General features: G+C 42.2%; 1 protein-coding gene across 3 annotated transcripts in view; it reads right to left on the bottom strand.

Annotated features, from left to right (window-relative positions):
- Positions 1-11,799, bottom strand: part of LOC148413252 (disheveled-associated activator of morphogenesis 1-like) — a 132,518-nt gene that overhangs the window by 114,164 nt on the left and 6,555 nt on the right. The window lies entirely within an intron of this gene.

Consider the following 11,799-nt stretch of genomic DNA (forward strand, 5'->3'; position numbering starts at 1 on the left):
TCAAGACGGTTCCTGCTGGAACAACGTCAGGTCTCACAATGGTAGCAGAAGACCCAGTGTCCACCATGGCTGTGCAGGAAATGTCCCCAATCTGGATCAAGACATAACTGGGATCCCCCACATCAGTCCAACCCACCATTACAAGTGGCCCACTCGGGATGTGCGTGTCCCCGCACACAGCTCCGCCACCTGCAGGCTGCATCTCCCGGAAATTAGCTGGAGGGGTCTGTGTTCCCCGGGCTACACGGACCCTTTCCCATTTCCCTGCTTGTCCAACACCTTTGGGCAGCGCCAACGCAGATGCCTTGGAATCCCGCATGCCCAGCAGACAAAAGGACATGCTTGTCGCTCACGCTTTTCCTCGCGATGATCTGAGCGGGTCCGAATAGCACACACCAGCTCCTCCACCCAAGCAGGCCTTCGATCTTCCTTCTCCGACACTGACGCTGTTGCAGCAGGGAAGGTTGAAGTCTGTGGTGTCCCCTGCAATCTCCCACTCTCTGGCGATAGCAAGTGCCTCTGCGAGGTCTGATGGGTGTGCAAGCTGCACGTGTACACTCTGATCATTTGGTCTGAGGGCTTGAATAAACTGGTCGCGTATCAGCTCATTTTGGACCTCTTTTGCCATTCCCGCATATGCACGCCGACCCAGGCCCTCAATCTCTTGAGCAAGGCAGCAAAGCGGCTCACCTGGCTACCGATCATGCTGCTTAAACTCACAGCGCAGGGAGTCTTTCAGGTTGAACTCCCCAAAACGCCTCTGCAACGCCCCCACCAGCGCGCTGTAATCGAGTCTCTCCTCTGGCGACAGCAGCAGCAGACAGGACGTAGCGTCCTCCGCTAGTGACAGCGCCAAGTGCACGGCTTTCACCTTCTCCGACCAGTCTGCCGCAACCGCTGCCAACTCAAACTGAGCTTTATAAGCCTCCCAAATTTCCTTCCCGGAAAACTTGAGCGTCTTCATAGCGGCCAATGCGAGTCCCACAGAGAGGAAGGGCTGATGTGAGGGAAACGTAAACAAGAACTAAGGACCTGAACCAAAACTACATGACCCGGGGAAAGCAACAAACCCAACCAAAACATGACAATCACATCGTGTTCCCCAGCACACATAGTAAATTGATTTCATCAAGAATTTTAATCTTTTAATCTAATTTTGATCTAAATTTTGCTTGGACAGTTTCTTGGCAAAAATGGGTCTTAGAATTTTGGAGTTTACTTTTTCCATCTTCAAATTTTCTACTCCAAGGAAATAATTGTCTTTCTAAAACCACTGAATTATTCAGAGACGGCTCATTGATGCACTGAATAGCATTGTATTGTTTATTTTCTCAGTTTTTATTTAATAGCTTTATATAATTCATAGAAGGTTGTCTTGAAGCAAAGCTGAACTCTTAAATAAATAGTTACAGTAAAGCTATAAAAGACCACTTGTATCCAAGCATCCCCATGATTACTGTTTCTGTACTGTGTATTAGCTTTTTGGTCTCAGTCGTGGTTCTTGTGGAGATTGTCTTCAGAGCAGCATTCACATCCACTAGTAGATCTTCTAAAGGTACTTGGCAACTCAGCTTGGGTATTCGTCGGGGGTTCCATGTTTTCAGTTGGGTCACAATCTTCCTTCTCAGGTCAGCAGCTCTTGTGTTGAGGCTGTTTGTTGGGGAAGATGATGCTGACATCTCCCCACTGACCTGTCGTCCCGTAGCATTGTTGTCATATTTCATTAATGTCTAGTTGTGATAGTAGATTCCAAATACGGATGTTGGAGCACTGGGCTAATAGCTGTTTCTTTGTTAACCTTGATTGTGGGTTTCGAAGTATCCAATGGGCCATCATTCGCTGCATGTATCCACTCTCGCTGGGATTGCTTGTATAGTAGCAATTCAGCAACTCCGTATTTTCTGCCCTCCATCTGTGTTTTGTAGCCCATTTCCCAGTTTGCCCTGGTCCCCTAGCAAATGACGCAGACCTTGTTAACCCGAGCGACGTCTGAGCTGGTATGACTCAACAAGTTAATTGTTCACTCATCCTGAGGTAGGTTAATGTATCATGAGGAACCCTTATTATGTTTGTCGTTGTTGATGTTTGCAGTGTCCATTACACCTGCAGTGCATGTTTTTGGAATGTGGGAGGAAGCCAGGAAAAAAAAAAAATGTTTGTATTATACTTTAAAGTTCAGAAGCTGTACTTTTATTTTTACTTAGACTAGATTTTTGTATCAACAGTTTTACTTTTACTGAAGTAATTTTTTACATTGGGTAGGTTTACTTTTACTCAAGTAAGAAAATCTGTGTAATTTGCCCATCCCTGATGTCCCAAACCTTTGGCAAAAAAATTAACAAATTCGGCTTTTAGGACCCACCACTGTACCTTTTATTCTCTCACATGACTATCATTCCGCAATACTCGAAGGTTAACACTGGTATTACATCATTACACACAATATTGCCTGTTCATTTTCAAAAGCCGAAAACTTCCCTGACAGCCAACTTTGTTTGTTTGGACTGGGGGGAAAGTTCAATTGGTTTGTCATTTTGACGCACACTCCAGCTCACTTCATATCTTGAGCAATATCACATAAAATGCTCCGTGAAAGGAGCATATGATAACATGTTAGCCACGTTGCATGCAGTATTTAGTGGCAGGAGCAAACTTATAGTAGTACTAAAGACCACAGACTAGGAAGTGGAAAGTGTGATTGGCTGCTGTTGCAGGGGAGGACTCACGTATAATACACAAATACAGCTGCACATAGCACTTGGCAGTTAAGGCAGATGACGTGAACTTACAAGTTTTGACAGATTTGGATGGTTTTAAATAACTGTGACTTTTAAAATCACAATATATCACTTATCCAGTTATCACCCAATGCCTAATTGTTATTGAAGCCAGCAAGGCAGGAAGAGGACAGCAGCTGCTTCACACTGCAGTAGCAGTTGCCTGGTAAGACAGACAATGCAGGAGGGAAAAGAACTTACCCGTTTCGGCAGACTTAGACAGTTTTAAATAACCGTGATTGATGAAAATCACAGTGTATTATAGTCTAGATCAGACGAAAGTCTAGGGGGAATCTGTCACAATCAGTCATGGTTGAATGCAAATGTGGAAGGCAGTGGACCCAAATGAAGGGAAGCCAATATAGAGATGAACTCCAAAAACGGACGTTTAAAATGAAAAGAGAACCAAAATCAAGGTAGCAGACAGAATTTCAAAGTAACAACCAAAAATACGGAAATAAACTTACAACTAACAACTAGACTTCAGGCTCGGGAAAACAAAGGAATACAACTAATGAAGGACAACAAGGGATTGGCAAACTACAAGATAGACGACAGCCCCCCCCCCCCCCCCCCCCCCCCTACAAGTGAAAACTGCAAGTTAGTGTCTTGCCGGACAATCAAATTTGATTTCAAGTGGGAGACTGCTACTTATAACAGACTCATGATTGACTCCCGGCGTGACCATCGACCGATGAGGGCAGGAGTTGTAATCTACTCCCGCCCCATCTCTCGTGATTAAGTAGACCAAAGAAGCAGTGCCGTTCTCAATCGTAAAACTCACAGGCTGTTGGACAGAGCCAAGGGAGAGGAGCAAAGACCTTCACCGGACCGTTGGAAATCCCTTACCTAGATTTCTTTTATAATAAAATGTTATATCAAGTGTAAACTCTCAATGTTATCATGTTTCCTTATCTTTTCAGCTATCTTTTCCTTCTAATTAGTCTTCCAAGCGCCGACTGCGACGCCGACGCCGACTCCTAATATGACCGGGGCTGCCGCGAGACTTCAAAGGATGGAAAGGGGTAACTGTTCAGTTACTATGTAAGGTTTACTAATTTAGGATTTAAGTAATTATGTGTACTGCAGTAGTCTGAACCCATCACAGCTGTCTCTCCTCAATATAGCTTTTTTTTTTCCCCAAAAAAATCTGCGATGCACTGAGGGCACAATAGGTGAGGTGCGAAGTTGTTATCACTGTTGTGATCACTGTATTAAACAATTGCAATGCCTCGGAAGAACTGGATAATCGTGTTGTTTGTTCAAGTGAGCTTGACGAATTATTAAATCATACTTTGCAGGCTTGGCTCAATTGGTATGACAGAGATGTGTGGCGGCATTTTGTTTACAGCCATCATCAGTTCGCCCATACCACGTTTCATATAGTATACAATAAGATAACTGCCAAAAATACGTATGCATGATTAATAATTCGTATCAGTAACAGAAATTCATGTGTTTAAATGCTTTTTTGTGAGTAATAAGAGTCCAAATTGTGTGTGTGGGTGTGTGCATGTGGGTGTCTTTGTGACATAAATCACAACTGTGTATCTTTGAGTTTTTTTCTTGTGACTAAAACCTGTGAGTACAAAATGTTTTAAATATAACTCAATTCTATGCCTACAAAACTTAAATGCATGACTTCATGAATTTGCATGGATCACTTCAGTGGCATGCCTCCTGTGAGTGTGAAGCACAAGATGCAAATTGGTATGATGTCAGGCTACCGGCAGATCACAGGGCAAGTAAGCGAGCCGTGATTCCTCTATTTGCACATGCTTCAAGAAGTGAAGGAAGATGTACATTGGACACTCGCAACAATGGAGGTCCATTTGGCGAATGTGCCTTTTTAACAGTCCTAAGTAATATATGCCATAAGTTTTATTTTTCTATTTCAGATTCTGAAACTCTAATCAAAAAACGGCATTTTTCTTTTCTCAATAATTGCAGTTGGCTTAAAATACAAAATAAAAGCCATTTTTCATGAACACAACAATGAAATTGGATTTTGTGTTATTTTTATACCATGATTTTTTTTGTTTTCCTAGATAAACCCGAAGTTAATACAAAAGGTACAAATGCAGGTATACAGTGGGCCCCCGGTTTACGAACCCCCTGTTTTACGTAATTTTCGTCTTACGTCGTGGACCGCGGCATTTTTTTTGTCCCCCCCTTTCGTCTTACGAACCATTCAACATGCCGGTCAGTGTGTCCGCACTATTTTTTTCGCTTTGCTGCATCAACAAAAACAACTTTTCTCACGTGTCACGGAAATGCCGATATGCTATTGGTCAATTAAGGTCACAGTCACGGTCTCAGTCAAGGAGATGCCGATATGCTATCGGCCAAACGCCCTCATTTAGCTTGATGGCACGAGCTGGTCGGTGTGTTGTGAAGACTTTGCAAACTTTATCTGTTAGACATGGCTTCTAAAATTGCAAGTGGCGGTAAAGGAAGAAGTAAGAGGATGATGACAATAGAAACAAAGTAGGAGATAATAAAAAAAATACGAAGGAGGCAAACGCATAGTTAACCTTGCTAGTATGTATGGCCGTAACCGCTCGACAATCGGTACAATTCTTAAGAACAAGGAAGATATTAAAGCAAGCAAGTCTTCTAAGGGCATGACTTTCCTTGCCAGGGGACGAACCTCGGTCAACAACAAAATGGAGAGGCTTCTTCTATTATGGATTAAAGAGAAGGAAATCACCGGTGATATGTTCTCGTTTAAGAAAAGTTCTCGTTTAAGAAAAAAATAATAATAATTTTGCTCCCCTCTGCCTCCACCCACCACGAGCTCAAGTCACGTCGCCCCAAAGGTAAATGTAATTTTTCCTTTGTCTATTTAGGTTATTTAATTTAACTGTACAGTGGATTATGTTACTAATTTTTTATATGTGTATAAAGTCGTGTTGTTTTTACCTAAGGTTTTTGCACGCGTTGCATGCATTCACTAATTAACATAGGTTTGGATTGTCCGTCATATGGCGAATTCGTGTTACAAGCCTAGCCGTTGAACGGATTAAATTTGTAACAGGGGGGCCCACTGTCAAATCTTTAAAATCTCTCTCTAAAAAAAGGAGGTAAACTGGAAGCAGTTTTTAACACGTTCTTAACGGTAATGCTGACAAAAGCAGGTTGAGTAAGATGGTGTCGCTCAAACCCTCTAGAAATTTAAAAAGAGAAAAGGTTGCTTTAACCCTTTCACTACTATTTTTTTTTCCCCAAAAAAATAAAATTTATGGCATATATTACTTGTTTTTAAGTGTAGAATACCTGAATTTTTTTAATTAAAAAAATTCCTCTTCCATTTCCACCAAGAAATACCAGTGGAACTGTATATCCCATAGACCACGATACAAAATACGAGAAGTGAAAATGATCACCAAACACGTATGACACAAAGTAATCAGTGTACTGATTCTATAGTAACTAGAATGTGGGTGTGGAATGAACTGCTGGGATGCCATTTCATCTTATTGCTACTGTACATTCCTATACCCGCTGCCATTTTATCAAAAGTGCATGGACGCATTGTCCCAATGGAATTGAAAGGATTAAATCTCTTGCTTGCGGATGTTTCCACCAACATATTCAGTGTGCAGAGAGGATGGTCTGCAATGGATGTGAGGTGATTTTTGCACAAATTTCCAGGAGAAATTATTCCGACAAAATTATCTCAGCAATAAATACTGCAGCCAAGCCAGCCTACACTCAAAACAATGAACAATGAATGCTTTTTCATCTGAGGCATTTGGAAAAGGTCAGGTCACGTCACCTTAATGAGCTGTCTTATTTTATGTTATTATGCCAATTTGAAATTAATTTATTTTTATCCATCTCAAGATTAAAATAAACCTTTTTGTTACGAGTATGGCGAATGGTGAGTTGGGTGTGGCGTGCGAGGGATTGGGCAAGCAAGTGAGAGTGTAGGAAGGACGAGGCGGTTGAAGTTTTTGTTTTTGAGGCAGAAGAAATAGTAGGAGTGAGGTCTATGTGAGAGTGCTGTTTAAAAAGAATAATGTGAGGGCTAATTGTAAACCCTGCCTCCCCGGTGCCTATTTCGTCGGCTGCCGGCTCTGCTTTGAGTCAACGTGAGAGGGCTGTTTATCCCGATGGTAACACCCGCTCTGGAAAGAGGACTTCCCCCGTGTTCCCCGACTAAGCCTTATGGACAGAATGGGAACAAATAACAGTTCTCATAAGCGGACTGGCTCTGATAACTGACAGCACATTTACAAATAATATAATATTTATAACCCGAAGTGTACACTATGTCAGCCAAGCGGAAACCTTTTATTTTGAAGGCCATCATTCCAAGAATGAAAGAAATTAGGAGCTGGCTTGACTTTGCTTTTTCAGAAGGAGGCTGGTTGAATCGTAATATTTCTGCAACTTTGTTCACAATCATGTTGCTTTGCTTGAGCATAATCCTGTGTTCACACCAAACACGAACAAGGTGAAAAAGTCTACAGGTTTGCATTGTAGTTCATGTAGTTCGCAATCGACGCGTTGGGCGACGCGAAAAACGCGTCGCAAGCAACGTGAAAAACGCGTCACAGGCAACGTGAAATCGATTGCAATACGAGTTTCGCCCCGTCGCCCCAAGTTAAAAAAAACTAGCCGCTCATCATGTCGCGACAGCCAATCAGCTTCGGGAATGTTCAACCTCACACAGGAAGAATGGTTTGAAGAATGGTGGCAGGGGAATTTGGGATAACCGGTATGTGCAGCATTTACGTCCTTTTGTTGAACTGTAGTTACTGTGCCCAGACAGCGAAAGCGCAGCATTGACAGCACAGTATGTAACACAGTATCGGCCACTTGATTGTGAAGGTGAAACTGTTTTGGTTTTTTTTTTGTCAGATGAGAATTGCCACAAAGCGAGGGACACGCAACATACAAAAAGAAGAATAAAGGTGCTGTAGGAGAAAACATTGATCTGCTACATCCCAGAAAAGTGAAAGTTCTCAGAAAGTTCTCACTTTACAGACTCACTGTAAAGTGCAAAACAAGCTCACACCCAACCCTTGCGCGAACGTGTGGACAAGATAACACTCGGTAAACAAAAGCCCATCGAATGTGCGTAGTGACGCGTATTTTCGCGTTCCGTGTGAACATAGCATAAGACGTTTGTCTCCTTTAAAGAGGAGCACATTGATCGATCGTTAACTTCACCTAGAGTACGCTGAAAGAAAGGCTAATGGCGCAATCCAGACCAATCACGTCCAGTAGGGAAAAGGTATTGTGCTCCTATTTTCTTGTGTGCTCTTTGATTTCTAGTGTGTGTTTTTTTTGTGTGCGCTCCTTTTTTTTCTTGTGCATTCTTTTTTTCCTTGTGTGCTTCTCGCTTGTAATGCATTTTTGTTTTCCTTTCATCTTTGGTAGTGAGTGTGTTTTTTTTGTTTGCGATTAACTTTTTTTTGTTTACGAAGTTGTTTTTGTGATTTGCACTTACGAGCCATCTGTTGGTCTATTGAGGCACATGTCAGCTCCTTCATGTCAAACACTCCCGCTCATCACATTTCAACACATATGAAAATGCTGTGCAGCACAAAGGGAAACGGGTCACCAACTCTGGTCCTCGGGGTCACCTATGCAGCATGTTTGCGGTGCAACCTTCCTCCGTCACACCTAATTCAAATAATCAGCTTGGGAGTGGACAAAGTAACCACACCTGCAATGCCACATTCTCCAGAAGGTTCAGATGCCACTTGGATTGCGTAATTAACATATTTGTTATCTGAACTATGGTTGGCATTTCACCAGAAATGAGATGTGAGTATTACAAAACAGAAACAGTGAAAATAAGCTTTTTAAGAGGCCCAACCTTGACCTCGCGCAGCAAGGTTTGAGAAACGTTGCATTTGACCCACTAGGCCCACTACTGGCTCACAGACAGCTCATCTCTGAGAGGCGCAGACAATGTACTTGGCTCCAATGCAGGAATGCAGGTGAGACTGCATGTCTCACTCACTGTGGGGTTGTATGAAATATATGGTAAAGGTGCTTGACTTCATCTTTTAAGTGACATTTTGTAAAATGTAGACCGTTTTTAATTAAAAATTATTACATTTAATTATTATAAATTTCAAAAAATTGTAAATAAATGTGTTCTTACTGAGGTAGGTCTGGTTATTATTAAATGATCTTACATGGGGGTGGCACTCCACCGGAGGTCGCGATGTCTGTTATAGCTACAGACAGCAAAAGGAGGAGTGGTTATTGCTGCACAAAACGATTGATGCGCAAAGGTTTGTTGATATAGGAAGAGGATCGAGGATTGCACCTTCGAAATGAAAGCTGCATTTGGCCACAGAGTGATCGCGCCTCCATCAGGGTGCCAATTGATGCACGAGGGCCAACAGACAGGACATGCAATTCCCCAACTCGTTTGGCCAAGACAGTGGCGAGCAAAAACGCAGTCTTCAGAAATCCACTTGAGAGGCACCTCACGCAGGGGTTAAAAAGGAGGCCGGCACAAGGAGTCAAGCACCACGTGCAGGTCCCCGGCAAGGGTGCGTGGCGCACTGTAGGGTCGAAGATGCCGGGCCCTTTTCATGAACGAAGAAACAAGCGGGTGGCGCCCTAACGAGTCACCATGAACCTCCGCATGGCGGGTCGCAATGGCAGCGACATAAACCTCCAACGTGGAAGGTGAGCAACCCTTATCCAGGAGACACTGTAGAAATTCCAAGACAGCAGGAAAAGGGCAAGCCACTGGGTCCATGGCAAACGTTGTGCACCACAACACAAACAACTTCCATCTGTTGTTATGTAACCACTGCGTGGAAGGCACCCTGGCGTTGACAATATCAATCAATCTAAATTTTATTTGAATAGCCCTGAGTCACCAAAGTCTCAAAAGGCTTCACAGATGAAAAGAGGTCATGTTGAGACTTCTTTCGAAAAAAGAAGTCAAACAGAGACATCTTTTTGAAGTGAGGTACACAACAGCATCCCCTGTCAAAGCTCCCAGAAGGAGAAGGAAACACTCAAAAAGCCCAATTTGGGGATGATGAGCAGGGCCAATAATTAACATCTCGGTTTTACTGGGGTTAAGAAGCAGAAAAATTGGAAGATATCCATTGTTTAATCTCGGCAAAGCAGGGCTTCAATTTGCTGCACTAACAGGAATCTCTTATTTCTAAAGGCATGTATGAAAAGAGGTCATGTTGAGACTTCTTTCGAAAAAAGAAGTCATCATCAGCATAGCAATGAAAACTAATTGCATATTTATGTATAATATTATAATATGGCATATATTGACAAGAGGAATCATGTAGATGTTAAACAGAAACGGACCAAGTACTGACCCTTGCGGGACGCCACATGAGACGGAGAAAGATTCAGAGATCGCATTACCATAAGAGACACTTTGCGTCCTTCCCAGGATGTAAGATCTGAACCAAGAATGTGCTGATCCTAAGATACCAACATATGATTTAAGACGTTCTATAAGAATATGATGATCAATAGTGTCAAATGCGGCACTAAGATCAAGCAGTAATAATATTGATGAGATATTGGAATCCAAGGCTAAGAGAAGATCATTTGTCACTTTTACTAGGGCTGTCTCAGTTGAGTGGTTGGCCCTAAAACCTGACTGAAGGAGTTCAAATCTATTGTTGTATATCATGAAATCGCTAATCTCTTGTGCTAAAACTTTCTTAAGAATTTTGGCGATAAACGGAAGATGTGACACTGGTCTATAGTTAGAGAGATTTTCAGGATTTAGGTAAGGTTTCTTAAGTAATGGTTTAAATGACGGCCGTCTTAAAAGCTTCAGGTACAATGCCAGAGGAGAGTGACAGGTTGATAATATTCAAGACAGATGACCCTAAGACCGGGAATAATTCTTTAGAGAGTTTGCCTGGAAGCGGGTCGAGCATGCAGGACGTCGGCTTTGCTGCATTAACCAGGTTTGTAAGACACTCTATTCACACTAAATCAAACTGGGACAGGGTAACAAGACTTTCATGAACCTGATTGTCCAAACTAGCATCAGCAATCACAGGACCCGATGGGGTAAGTGGCGCTGCCTTTTTTGTTTCGTCCCTTATTAGCTGAATCCGCTGAGTAAAGAATCGCATGAAATTGTGTGCTGAATGGAGGGAACTATGATGAATCACCTGCGTTTGCGTTAGCTTTGCTACCGTATCAAATAAATATTGTGGGTTGTTTTTATTCAGACCAATCATTTTGGAAAACTAATTTGTTTTTGCTAACCTTAGAGCCTCTTTATATTTCAGCAAGCTATCACACCAGGCCTGACGGAAAACCTCGAGTTTGGTTGTTCGCTATTTATGCTCAAGTTTTCTACTTAACAATTTAAACGTACGCGTTTCATCTGTAAACCATGGAGTGTGCCGCTTCGGACGATTTTTAAGTCCTAACGGTGCTATCGAGTTTAGGGAATTTAAAAGAACCGTATAAAAATCGTTTGTGAATTTATTGACTGAACCAAAGAAAGACGGAAAGGCAGCTATTGCAAAAGGCAGTAGTTCAGAAAGTGCAGCTGTGGTTGATGAGTTAATATCACGGCTTTTAAAGCCTTGGTTGTTGTCAATAAGACCACACTGAGCTAAAACTTCGAATGTTATAAGATAATGATCAGACATAGTGTTAGTATACGGCAAAATTGTGACATTTGAGGCAGTTAAGGCCACGGGTTAACTCTAAATCTAAGATATTACCATTCCGGTGTGTCGCTGCTTCTATTACTTGTGTAAAACCAAATGCATCGATTATTGCTTGTAATGCTACATTAAGAGGCTCCAATAGGGAGTTCATTTGTGTATTGAAGTCACCCATCATTAATACATTATCTGCATAAGTTATTAAATCAACCATAAGTTCAGGGAATTCATCTAAGAATCTGGACCGGGAGAACGATAAATAACTACCACATAGAATGGTGGTGAGGAGCTCGATCGCATAACGAGAGCCTCAAATGTCTTGGAGGTGTGATTAGTGCTCATGCTAAGTTTAAGACCAGATTCTGAAATTAGGGCAACACCTC

The sequence above is a fragment of the Hippichthys cyanospilos genome, chromosome 14 (assembly GCF_059441005.1).
Source record: "Hippichthys cyanospilos isolate Australia breed blue-spotted pipefish chromosome 14, RoL_Hcya_1.0, whole genome shotgun sequence".
NCBI lineage: Eukaryota > Metazoa > Chordata > Actinopteri > Syngnathiformes > Syngnathidae > Hippichthys > Hippichthys cyanospilos.